Below are 12,122 nucleotides of genomic sequence, written 5' to 3'. Positions count from 1 at the left end.
TCCACAAAACATTCTCCTTTCCTTCTGAAGGTTTTATGATGCATTGTTATCATTAACCAGTCTTTTACTACTAAACTTAAATGGCCAATTGAAACAAACAGTTCTGAGACTGTTCTTCCACCACTGATTAAAAGTGGGGTGGGAGGTATTAGGAATAATATTCACTTAGCCTTCTGAGCTTTCTGGGCAGACTTGGTGACCTTGCCAGCTCCAGCAGCCTTCTTGTCCACTGCTTTGATGACACCCACCGCAACTGTCTGCCTCATATCACGAACAGCAAAGCGACCCAAAGGTGGATAGTCTGAGAAGCTTTCAACACACACGGGCTTGCCAGAAACCATATCAACAATGGCAGCATCACCAGACTTCAAGAATTTAGGGCCATCTTCCAGTTTTTTTACCAGAACGGCGATCAATCTTTTCCTTCAGCTCAGCAAACTTGCCTGCAATGTGAGCCGTGTGGCAATCCAACACAAGGGCATAGCCAGCACTTATTTGGCCTGGATGGTTCAGGATAATCACCTGAGCAGTGAAGCCAGCTGCTTCCATTGGTGGGTCATTTTTGCTGTCACCAGCAACGTTGCCACGACGATCATCCTTGACAGACACATTCTTGACATTGAAGCCCACATTGTCCCCAGGAAGAGATTCATTCAAAGCTTCATGGTGCATTTCGACAGATTTTACTTCAGCTGTAACGTTGACTGGAGCAAAGGTGACCACTATACTGGGTTTGAGAACACCAGTCTCCACTCGGCCAACAGGAACAGTACCAATACCACCAATTTTGTAGACATCCTGGAGAGGCAGGCGCAAGGGCTTGTCAGTTGGACGAGTTGGTGGTAGGATGCAGTCCAGAGCCTCAAGCAGCATGGTTCCAGTGGCATTGCCATCCTTACAGGTGACCTTCCATCCCTTGAACCAAGGCATGTTAGCACCTGGCTCCAGCATGTTGTCACCATTCCAACAAGAAATTGGCACAAATGCTACTGTGTCGAGGTTTTAGCCAATTTTCTTAATGTTTAAGTGCTGACTTCCTTAACAATTTCCTCATATCTCTTCTGGCTGTAGGGTGGCTCAGTGGAATCCATTTTGTTAACACCAACAATGAGTTGTTTCACACCCAGTGTGTAAGCCAGAAGAGCATGCTCTCGGGTCTGCCCATTCTTGGAGATACCAGCTTCAAATTCACTAACACCAGCAGCAACAATCAGGACAGCACAGTCAGCCTGAGATGTCCCTGTAATCATGTTTTCGATGAAGTCTCTGTGTCCTGGGGCGTCAATGATAGTCACATAATACTTGCTGGTCTCAAATTTCCACAAGGAGATATCAATGGTGATACCACGTTCCCGCTCAGCTTTCAGTTTATCCAAGACCCGGGCATACTTGAAGGAGCCCTTTCCCATCTCAGCAGCCTCCTTCTCAAATTTTTCAATGGTTCTTTCATCGATGCCACCACATTTGTAGATCAGATGGCCAGTAGTGGTGGACGTGCCCGAATCTACGTGTCCAGTGATGACAATGTTGATATGAGTCTTTTCCTTTCCCATTTTGGCTTTTAGGGGTAGTTTTCACGACACCTGTGTTCTGGCAGCAAACCCGTTGTGAAAGAGCTAGCATAATTCTTAAAGCGCTAAGATTTTCAGTATGGTAAATGAGCATTGATCTCAAAGTCACCAACTTGCATTAGCTCCTAACAACAGAGTCAGCCTATGCTTTGAAGCTTTGAAGCCAGGCATTGACTTTTCCTCTCTAGCTATGGAAGTCCTAGGTGGCATCTTCTTCCAATAGAAGGCTGTTTTATCTACATGGAAAATCTGTTTAGTGTAGCCACCTTCATCAATGACCTTAACTAGATCTTCTGGGTAACTTGGTGCAGCTTCTACATCAGCACTTCCTGCTTCACGTTGCACTTTTATGTTACAGAGATGGCTTCTTCCCTTAAACATCATGAACCACCTCTGCTAGCTTCCAATTTTTCTTCTGCAATTTCTTCACTTCTCTTTTCCTGCATAGGATTGAAGAGAGTTGGGGCCTTGCTCTGGATTCTGCTTTGGCTGAAGGGAGTTCTGTGGCTGGTTTGATATATGCAGACCACTAATATTTTCCCCACATCAGCAATAAGACTGTGTTACTTATCATTCATGTGTTTACTAAAGTAGCACTTTTAATTTCCTTCAAGAACTTTTTCTTTGCATTCACAACTTGGCAGGTTGTTTGGTGCAAGAGGCCTTGCTTATGGCATATCTTGGCTTTTGACATGTCTTCCTAACTTTAATCATGTGTCACTTTTGATTTAAAGTGACAGGCATGCAACTCTTCTTTTATTTGTGGGTTTAAAAGTCATTATAGGGTTGGTTCTTCATTAACCTAATTCAAATATTGCTGTGTTGTCTCAAAGAATTTGGGATAGGAAGAGAGATGGGGAAATGACTGCTCGCTGGAGCAGTCAGAACACACAGAAAATTTATCCATTAATTTTGTCAACTTATACGACTATAGTTTGTGGCACCCCAAAACAATTATAATAGTAACATCACAGATCACTATAACAGAGGTAATAATAATGAAAATGTTTGAAATATTGTGAGAATTACCAAAATGTAACACAGAGACGAGAAATGAGCACATGCTGTTGGAAAAATGGTCCCCAAATCCTGCTTGACACAGTTGCCACAGACCTTCAATAGGTAAAATACACAATATCTGTGAATTGCAATAAAGCAAAATGCAATGAAATGAGGAATGTCTGTATAAGACAAAGAGAAAATCATAAAAGCAGCAAGACATGTACAAGGGATCCTCAATAAACTCATATATCTATGGCCAAGGGCGCTAAGCGGTATTCAATGTGGGAAAGAGTAGTTTCGTCAATAGATGATAGAGAAGGACTGTATTTCCACATGCATGAGTAAAGTGAGACCCTGCTTCACACCATATTTTAAAAAACCCTCACAAGTAATGACCTAAATATAAAAACTAAAATCATAAAATTCTTAGAAGAAAACATAGAAGTAAATCTTCATAATTTTGGGTTTGGTAATAGGCTCTTAATCTGATACCAAAATCTCTGGCAAAACAACAACCAAAAAGACAAAAAGAAACAAAATCCATTGGGAGTATACTTCATTAAAATCTGAAATTTTGTGCATCAAAGGATATTATCAAGAAAGACAACCTACAGAGTGAAGGAAACTTTTTGCAAATCATATATCTGATAAATTCAGAATATAAAGAACTTCTACAACTCAACAAAGAATAGGCAAACAATCCAATTAAAGTATAAGCGAAGGACTTGAATAGACATTTCTCCAACAAAGGTATACAAATGGCCAGTAAACACATGAAAAGATGATTCAAGTCATTAGTTATTAGGGAAATGCAAATCAAAAACACAATGAGATACCACATCACAGCTGCTAGGATGGCTATAATGTAGAAAAAAAAGCAACATAACAAACGTTGGTGAAAACATAGAGAAATTGGAACCCTCATACATTGTTGGTGGGAATGTAAAATTGCAGACACTGTGAAATGCATTTTGGCTATTCCTCAAAAAGCTAAACATAGGATGACCATAGAATTGTTGTAATAGCAATTCCATTCCTCAATAGATACAAAAATTATTAAATGCAGGGAGTCACACAGATACATATATGCCAATAATCATTGGTACATTATTCACAAATCTCAAACGACCTGTGCATTTTTAATATTCAGCCAAAAAGTAGTGAAGTTCTGACTCATATTACAACACTGATGAAACTTGCCAACAAGGTTTTCAAGGGAAATAAAGCTGAGTGTAAAGGCCCATTGTGTAGGATTCCACTTATGTGAAGTACATGGGACAGACAAATCATAGAGACAGAGAGTAGATTAGAGGCTACTGATGATGAAAGGAGGTGGGAATGGGAAGTTACTATACAATGAGCACCGTTTTTTTATTTGTTCTGTTGAAAAAGGTTTTGGAAATAAATAGCAGGAAAGGTTGTACAACATTGTCAATGTAATTAATGCTTCTGAACTGTACACTTAAGAATGGATAAAACAGCATATCTTATGTTGTACATATTTGGCTACAGAAAAACAAAGTTAAAAAGTACAAAAAACTCTGTTATTAAGAGTTGGTTTCCCAAAGGGATGGGGATGCTCGTAGCAGAAGGGAAAGAAAGCTCATTAAATAAAAACAAAAGCAATGACCTCTTCAGGAGGTGGCTCAGCTAGTTTAGCCTTACCTTAGCTCCACAATGGTCCATTTTATTCGGAACTAGAAACAGGGGGCGTTGGGGAGAAGAGATGTGTACCTGCCTCAGCTGCCTCCCTGCCCAGAATGCCAGCTCCGACTCTTGAATTCCACTAAGGCTGGGGATTACATGAAAAGTGAGAATCTGAAAACCCCCAGATACGATGTTTGTCGTTGGAGCTGATTTTGTCTCGTTTTAGTAGCATGACCTCCTCCTCAAACTCAGGATGCAATTATGGTCACATCTCATTTGTTTGCAGTAGTTGCTCAGCTCCAATACCAGATTAGCAGGAAGTTCTGTTATTTTCCTTTTGAGGATGGGCTCCTCCTGAACTGTCCTGGAATCTACCACCGTTCAACTTACACGATTCAAAAGACCCAGGGAACTACTCCAGTCCAGCTTCCAACCCCAAGCAGGGAGCAACTTGCTCAGTCCACGTTGTGATCTCTCCTCGCTGCCACAAGGTGGTGACGTAGCGTCACAGATGGGCGCGCAGGCGCCAATGCTCCCAGGACCTGCTGTGCCATTCCTAAATGAAAGCTGCTCCCAGGATCTGAACTCACGAGACAAGGCAGCCTGTTCCCCGCTGGGGAGCTTAGGGGCAAGAGGGCATCTCAGAGAGAGGGCACATTCTCACCTCTGAAGACAAGGAGAACAGCATCAATACATAGACCAATGCCAGCACTGCACCTTAGGATGGGGAGGGCCACTGTGAGTTACAGCAAAATGAAGGAATGAATGAACCAATAAGTATATGAGAGGGAAAGTCCTAACGACCCTCAGGAAGTGCAATCAACAGTTGCATTTGTTTTCGTTAGGAACATTCTAAACACAGGGGAAACCTTCCTTCCTTCTGCTCTGTTGTTAGAGTAGGACATCAATGTTTCTGGTCTCTATCTGTAGAGACACCAGAAATCAAGGTATAGAGTTTGGAGTTTGGAAAGGGGCCTTGGGGAGGTCACAGTGGCAGGTGACTGCCAAATGAGGTGGCAGAAGCCAGCAAGCTCTAGAAAAAAAGACAATCGGCCCAAACTGTTCACCAGCACCGCCCCCCCAACCCCCCATTGGCTCTGATTCCAAGACTTTCCATTTTCTAGGTATTTCCTTGTCCTTAAACCATTTTCCTTTAATTGAACTTTTTCTGTGGAGCCATGCACCCTTTATCCGGTTTCCCACAATGGTGGCATCTCACAAAGGACGGTCTGGTATCCCAACGGCGTGTTGCATTCCGCGGGACGCAGATTTCCTTCACAGGCACCCCTTGGGTTGCCTTTTGATAGCCACACGCACCCGCCTCCCTAACTCCTGGGCACCGCTAAGGAGTCCTGCATTTCTCTCCTCTGTTCTTTGGAGAAATTGATCATCCATCTGTGATCTCTGGGACTGGTTTCTCTCACCAGCGTAACTCCCCGAGAGATCTAGCAGGCTGATGGGTGCGGAGTACCAGTGGCTCATTCATTTTGTCGCACCGCAGACTCTCATTCTGTAACCTGGATATCTGCCAGGGATGGGGAGGGGAGGCACAGGGGAGGGGCGTCCCTCCTCCCCGCACAGCATCAGCATCCCAGCACTCCAATTTTTTTTTTTTTTTTTTTTTGAGATGAGTCTCAATGCACTCCAGGCTGAAGTGTAATGGCGCCATCTCGGTTCACTGCAACCTCCACCTCCTGGGTTCAAGCAATTCTCCTGCCTCGGCCTCCCGAGTAGCTGGGGCTACAGGCGCCCGCCACCACTCCCAGACTAATTTTGGTATTTTTAGTAGAGACGGGGTTTCACTGTGTTGGCCAGGCTGGTCTCGAACTCCTGACCTCGGGTGATCCTCCCGTCTCGGCCTCCGGGATTACAGGCTTGAGCCACGGCGCCCGGCCTCTGCGATCCATTCCTGTGGGTCCAGTTTCCATCTTCTCGACACCCAGCAGGGTCCTCCCCAACCTCGAAGGGCTGGGACGAGACCGGGGGCGGACTGCAGTGGTGTGGCGTGGGCGGAGCGTGGGGCCGGAGGCGGGGTGTGGGCGGGGCTCAGGGGCGGGGTGCGGCCTCGGCGTGGGCGGGGCCTGCGTGTGGCCCGCGAGCTGCTGAAGCAGTCCTGCAGTCCTGCGGCCCTGGTCCTGGGTTGCTTGGATCCGTGCGGGCTACGGGTCCCCGCGGGCGGAGCCGCAGCGCTCTTGCCTGCCCGGCGTCTGCGGAACGCGGCCCTGTAGCTGGAACCTGGCGCATCTCCGAGAGCTGTCCTCGCAGAGGCGCAGGTTCCAGTCCTGTGGCTCCTACCCCGGCCTGCTCTGGCCTGAGGGTGAGCGCCCTACCGGGGACCGGGGGACTTGGGAGGGGCAGGCAGTTCCCTCTTGCAGCCTCCCCGGAGGTTCTACGTCACCATTCACTGTCCCTGTTCTGAGGCACCTTCCTGGAGCACTTATGTAAAATAGCAAACATTCCCCTGCTGTTTGATCAGCTAGAGTACTTTATTTGCGTGTCACTATTAGGTACCATGGTTCTGGTACTTACCGCCACCTGGAATTTTGTGGTGCTTTCTTTGCCGGCGTTATTGTTTCTTGCCGGCCCCCCACCCCCCCGCCGCTTACCCTCCCCGAAGAGTACAAAGTCCATTCGTATCTCTCTTGTGGCCTCAGCACCTGCCCAGAGATGAGCCCTCCTGCCAGGAGGGGTCAAGCTGAACGAACTTGTGTGTGGGTTAGGAACTGTGTCCCACTCACTGCTAGTAACGGAGTCAACTCCAGCAGCTTTCACAGAACTCGTGAAGAGCCTGGAGGTTCTCAGAAACCATCACCCGCTTCGGAACCTCCGTGACTCCGGGCTCCATACTCACCTTCCAATTTTTTTTTTTTTAAACAATCATAACCATTTTTAAAAATTATTATTATTATACTTTAAGTTCTAGGGTACATGTGTACAACGTGCAGGTTTGTTACATATGTATACATGTGTCCTGTTGTTATGCGGCACCCATTAACTCGTCATTTACATTAGGTATATCTCCTAATGCTATCCCTCCCCGCTCCCGCTCACCTTCCAATCTTAGTTTGGCCTCCACCTTGACTTTAACCCTCCTGGGGGCCTGTCCGTAATAGTGCTTAAGATTCTTCCCCTGGTTTTGGCCGGGCGCCGTGGCTCACGCCTGTAATCCCAGCACTTTGGGAGGCCGAGGCGAGCGGATCACGAGGTCAGGAAATCGAGACCATCCTGGCTAACACTGTGAAACCCCGTCTCTACTGAAAATACAAAAAACTAGCAGGGCGAGATGGCGGACGCCTGTAGACCCAGCTACTCGGGAGGCTGAGGCAGGAGAATGGCGTAAACCCAGGAGGCAGAGCTTGCAGGGAGCCAAGATCGCGCCATTGCACTCCAGCCTGGGCGACAGAGCAAGACTCTGTCGCGAAAAAAAAAAAAAAAAAAAGATTTTCCCCCTATTTTTAACCTCTATTTTTAACCTAAGAGCACCTGCCCCACCTTAGACCTGCGCTCCGCTGGCCTCAGGGTCCCTCCACGGTGTGCGCCAGGGGCAGCCGCCTTCCCTCTAGGTTCCCGATAGATTGAGAGTGAACTGAGAAGGTGGCCAAGCAGTGGGGAGAAGTGAGTCCTGAGCTTCCTGGCCAAGCCACGCCCGTGGGGTCAGAAGAAGGGCCCTCCTCCTCCGCCTCACCGACCAGACTTCTGCTTCCCTAGGCTGTGCCAGGCCTCCCTATGCACTGTGACAGCCAAAGTTTGCTTTCTACACAGTCACCTACAGGCAGTGACTGTCTACCAGGGCACTCCTGAGCCTCCCAGCTAATGATGAGGTCATTCACTGTCCTCTCTTTTTCCTTTAAGATAAATCCCTTTCCCGACCCGCCTTTTTGGCTCACAGCCCTACTTAAGTTACAGCCCTACTTCTCACTGCCAAGCGTGGGTGTCACTGCTGGCTTGGGGAGTGTGGATCCTGTAAACTTGCCTCATCAGGAGGCTTTAAGGAGTGACCTCCAGGGACTAGACAAGTAGCTTGTTCTTCACAATCAGTGCCCTCCCAAGAACATCCAGGGTTTCAGCCTCAGTGCTAAGACAACTATGTCTCTCCCTGACATATGCTCGCTGCTGGTAATTCTAGGGAAAGCAGAGGGCTGTGCAGGTGCCCCTGCCCCTAAGCTAGGAGAGCTGGCAAATGCCTAGAGACCCAAAGGCCTCATCCTCAGGGAGGCCAACTCTTCTGTTTTAGTGATATTTTATTGTGATTTACAGTGCAACTGACCGGTTCAAACAATACCACCTGTATTCATAAACTTTCTTTTTCCTTTCCTTCCTCACTGCCCAGCTTTAAGTTCATTCTTGTAAATGTTGCTTGTGTCAGGATAGGAACCTCCCTGCACTTTGAATGCATGAATGTGACCTCTCCCACATTCTCCGGTGCTGTGATGTGCCTTAAACACACCAAGGTGCTTGGACACAAAGCCTGTGCCTGGAGCCCTTATGCAGTTTCAGACTGACAGGCCGTAACCTTCCCTACAGACTCAGTGCCATTGTAGAAGTTCCTGCGTGGAAAATATATAAACACAAATATCTGCGGTTAGCAATCCACCACTGTCTTGCAGCCCCAAGAGAGCCTCAGGAATCCAGGTTCTTTTGGTATTTCTGCTCCCTACCCTTGGTGCATAGCCTCCATCCCCAGGACGACAAGAAGGCTGACTGGGCCCTAGCATCATCCCACAGTCCAGCTGGGAAGAGAGCCATGGACAAAGCCAGAGGGAACTAGCTCCCACACCTCCCAGCCCCAGCTGAGTGAGCTTCTTGAGGCTATTTCCTGGAAGCCCTGCGGTCACTTCTGCGGACGCCTCACTGGCCGTCTCAACTGCAAGGCAGCCTAGGAAGTGTAGTGTCTCCCTGGACACAGGGTTTCCTGGAATCAATTCAGGGTCTGTCCTTAGGGAACCAGAGTGGGGATGTTCAGCCACCAAAGATGCAGGTTCCCAGCTGTCCAGTGAAGTCAAGAGAACGGGGAAGGGTTTGAACTCACCTTTGGGTGTTTGGAGTGATCAGACCTGTCTGCCTCCTCTTGAGGGGTAACAGTGCCCCACTCTGTTAAACTCCATATTTGCCCCCAACTCAGCTTCAGCCACAATTAGGCTCTTTTCCTTTATGTCCACAGGGCAGCTGTCCTGGGTGGAGCCCACTCCTCTGCACCCACTTCACTTCTTGCAGTATTCTGCAGACCCCAGTCCTATGCCTGTGCTCTAGACAGCTGGAGATAAGGAGTGGGCCCTGGAAGATGCTCAGTCAGGCTCTGCTCCAGATTTTAGTTTAGGAGATAAGCACAACTATGTCTCTCTGTTCTTTTTGTTATGCTGTAAAGACACACTGATAGGTTAAAATTGTTGTTTGGACACAACGTGGATCATGCAGTGTCTTCACATTAACCCCTAGTCACACTCTCTAAGTTGTCTGTTTACTTTCCCCAATATTTTTATTGTCATAAAAATATGCCGAATATAAAAACCTTAACCAGGCCAGTTGTGGTGGCTCAGACTTGTAATCCCAGCACTTTGGGAGACCAAGATGGGTGGATCGCTTGAGGTTAGGAGTTCAAGACCAGCCTGACCAAAATGGTGAAACCCCGTTTCTACTAAAAATACAAAAGTTAGCTGCGCACGGTGGCGCCCGCTTGTAGTCCCAGCTACTGGGGAGGCTGAGACAGGAGAATCTCTTGAACCAGGGAGGCAGAGGTTGCAGTGAGCCGAGATCATGCCACTGCACTCCAACCTGGGCAACAGAATGAGACTCCATCTCAAACAAGCAAACAAACAAACAAATACATTAGCTATTTATGTGTTTTCCAGGCTCCCTGTGTTTTCCAGGCTGGAGTGTAGTGGCTGTTTACAGGCATGATTATAGTACACTGCAGCTTCCAACTCCTGGGCTCAAGTGATCCTCCTGCCTCAGCCACCTGAGTAGCTGGGACTCCAGGCATGTGCCACCATGCCACGGTATTAACAATCTAAACAAAAATATGATCATCTCAAAGATACAAAAAAAGCATTTGACAAATTCCTACATCCATTTCTGATAAAAACTCTCAGCAAACTGGAAATAGAAGAGAACGTTTTCAACTTGATAAAGAGCGTCTGTGAAAAACCTATAGCTAATATCACACTGAGGAAAAAATGCCCTTTGCTGTAGGTTCTACTCAGTGCAGTAAGGCAAGAGAAAGACCAGATTGGAAAGGAAGAAGAAATGTTGTCATTAGTAGCAAGAGATATAATTGTCTATGTAGAAAACTCAATGGCATCTACAAAAGGCTACTAAAATAAGTGACTGTAGCAAGTTATCAAGGTTGAAATACAAAAACCAGTTGTATTTCTATATACTAACAACAAATAATCAAATTGAAATGGGTAGACAATATTATTTATAAACATCCAAAATAATATGTACTTATGTATAAGTCTTACAAAAGATGTAAAATACATATCTATATAGTGAAAACTGCAAAACAATACTGAGATAAATTTAAAAATACTTTAACAAATGGAGAAACAAGCCTTGTTCATGAATTGGGATTGTTTTCACAAAGGACTCCATGAGGGTGGGACATGCAGGTGTCTGTGTGACACTGGAGGGAGGAAGAGTCACTTTGTCTCAACTGCCTAGGAGTCTCAACAGCCGTGGGTGGCTGCAGGGTGAACACATCAAGATCTCTGGCTTTGCAATCCAGGGGGCCTGAACACTGGCACTTCCTGGTGAGCATGGCAGTATGGGATTGATGGAGGGGCTGGGGAGAGCTTTGAAAAGATCCCAGGACATGGGCATATCGGGGGCTGGTCCCCGAATCCCCAAGAAGCTCCTGCAGACATCCACAAAACGGGCACAGCCTGGGACAGAAGCCGGCGTTCCAGGGTGTGCAGAGGGCAGCGCCACTCAGGGCTCCCCAGTGCCCCCAAACCAGCATAGCCCCCTTGGCCCTAACTGCACCCGTCTGTGCCTCAGCCATTCCCAGCAGCTGGTGATGCTCAGGCCAGCTGTCCACAAACCTGGTGCTCGTGCTGCATTTGGCTAGTGGAAGTGCTGCATTGATTTTTGACCCACAAGATTTCAATGAGGGCACAGTAGGCAGAAGGGAGGGTGCGCATAAAGAGCGACTGCACCTCCTGGAGAAGAGAGCTCGCCCTAGAACAAAATGCTGCTGGTTTTGTGGTGCCTGATGAAGAAAAGGAGAGTGGTCTGTGCAAAATTTTGTTCTGTTCTTTTTTCTGCTGCCCAGGGCACTCCTGACCACTGTGCAGGCCACAGTCACCCTTTACCTTCCTCCCTGGTCTCGGCAAAGCACATGTGAGTCAGCTGGAGCCAGGGCATATTCTTCCTAGTTGACATCCCAGAAAAGTCGGCCTTGGCTTGCATAAATCACAGTCATTCCTCAACTTCAAAGAAAAGACTCCACGCCAGCACTGTCCACCAGCTTCACTCTGGAATGGAAAACCTGAACTTCACTTAGTGATCTTTTCTGGATTTTTCCAGGCTCTGAACTTCTCACACGGAAGCGCTTTTTCTACCGGGAGAAACAAAGTCAAATCTGAAAATCCAGGCAACGCCCCCATACCTATCACCACACACCCATGACCCCGCCCCCACCACCATGCAATTAGATGGAGAGCATGGTTTCAGACAATCTACAGGTATTTTCGTTCTTAGATACCAAGATTTCCCCCAAATTCTCATTCCCCCTCCATCCTATGGACAACAGTAAAACAGCTAGAAAATGCCTGATACAAGTAGAGATTTTAAAAATAGACTATCTGCCCGAAACTCCTTTCAAATGTTTTTTAATTTCAAAAATTCTCATAACCAATTGGTTCTATTTATATTTGTTCAATACACATTACCATGACTCAGGTA

General features: G+C 46.9%; 1 pseudogene across 1 annotated transcript; it reads right to left on the bottom strand.

The window, feature by feature from the left end:
* Nucleotides 1-1,601, bottom strand: LOC117086623 (annotated as a pseudogene). The gene has a single exon (XR_004438483.1). The product of XR_004438483.1 is annotated as an elongation factor 1-alpha 1-like (transcript).
* Nucleotides 1,602-12,122: the final 10,521 nt, after the last annotated feature.

The sequence above is a fragment of the Trachypithecus francoisi genome, unplaced genomic scaffold (assembly GCF_009764315.1).
Source record: "Trachypithecus francoisi isolate TF-2019V2 unplaced genomic scaffold, Tfra_2.0 Lachesis_group10, whole genome shotgun sequence".
NCBI classification, from domain to species: Eukaryota; Metazoa; Chordata; class Mammalia; order Primates; family Cercopithecidae; genus Trachypithecus; species Trachypithecus francoisi.
Note: the sequence above shows the minus strand (reverse complement) of the source record. Positions and strands in the feature narration are given on the sequence as shown.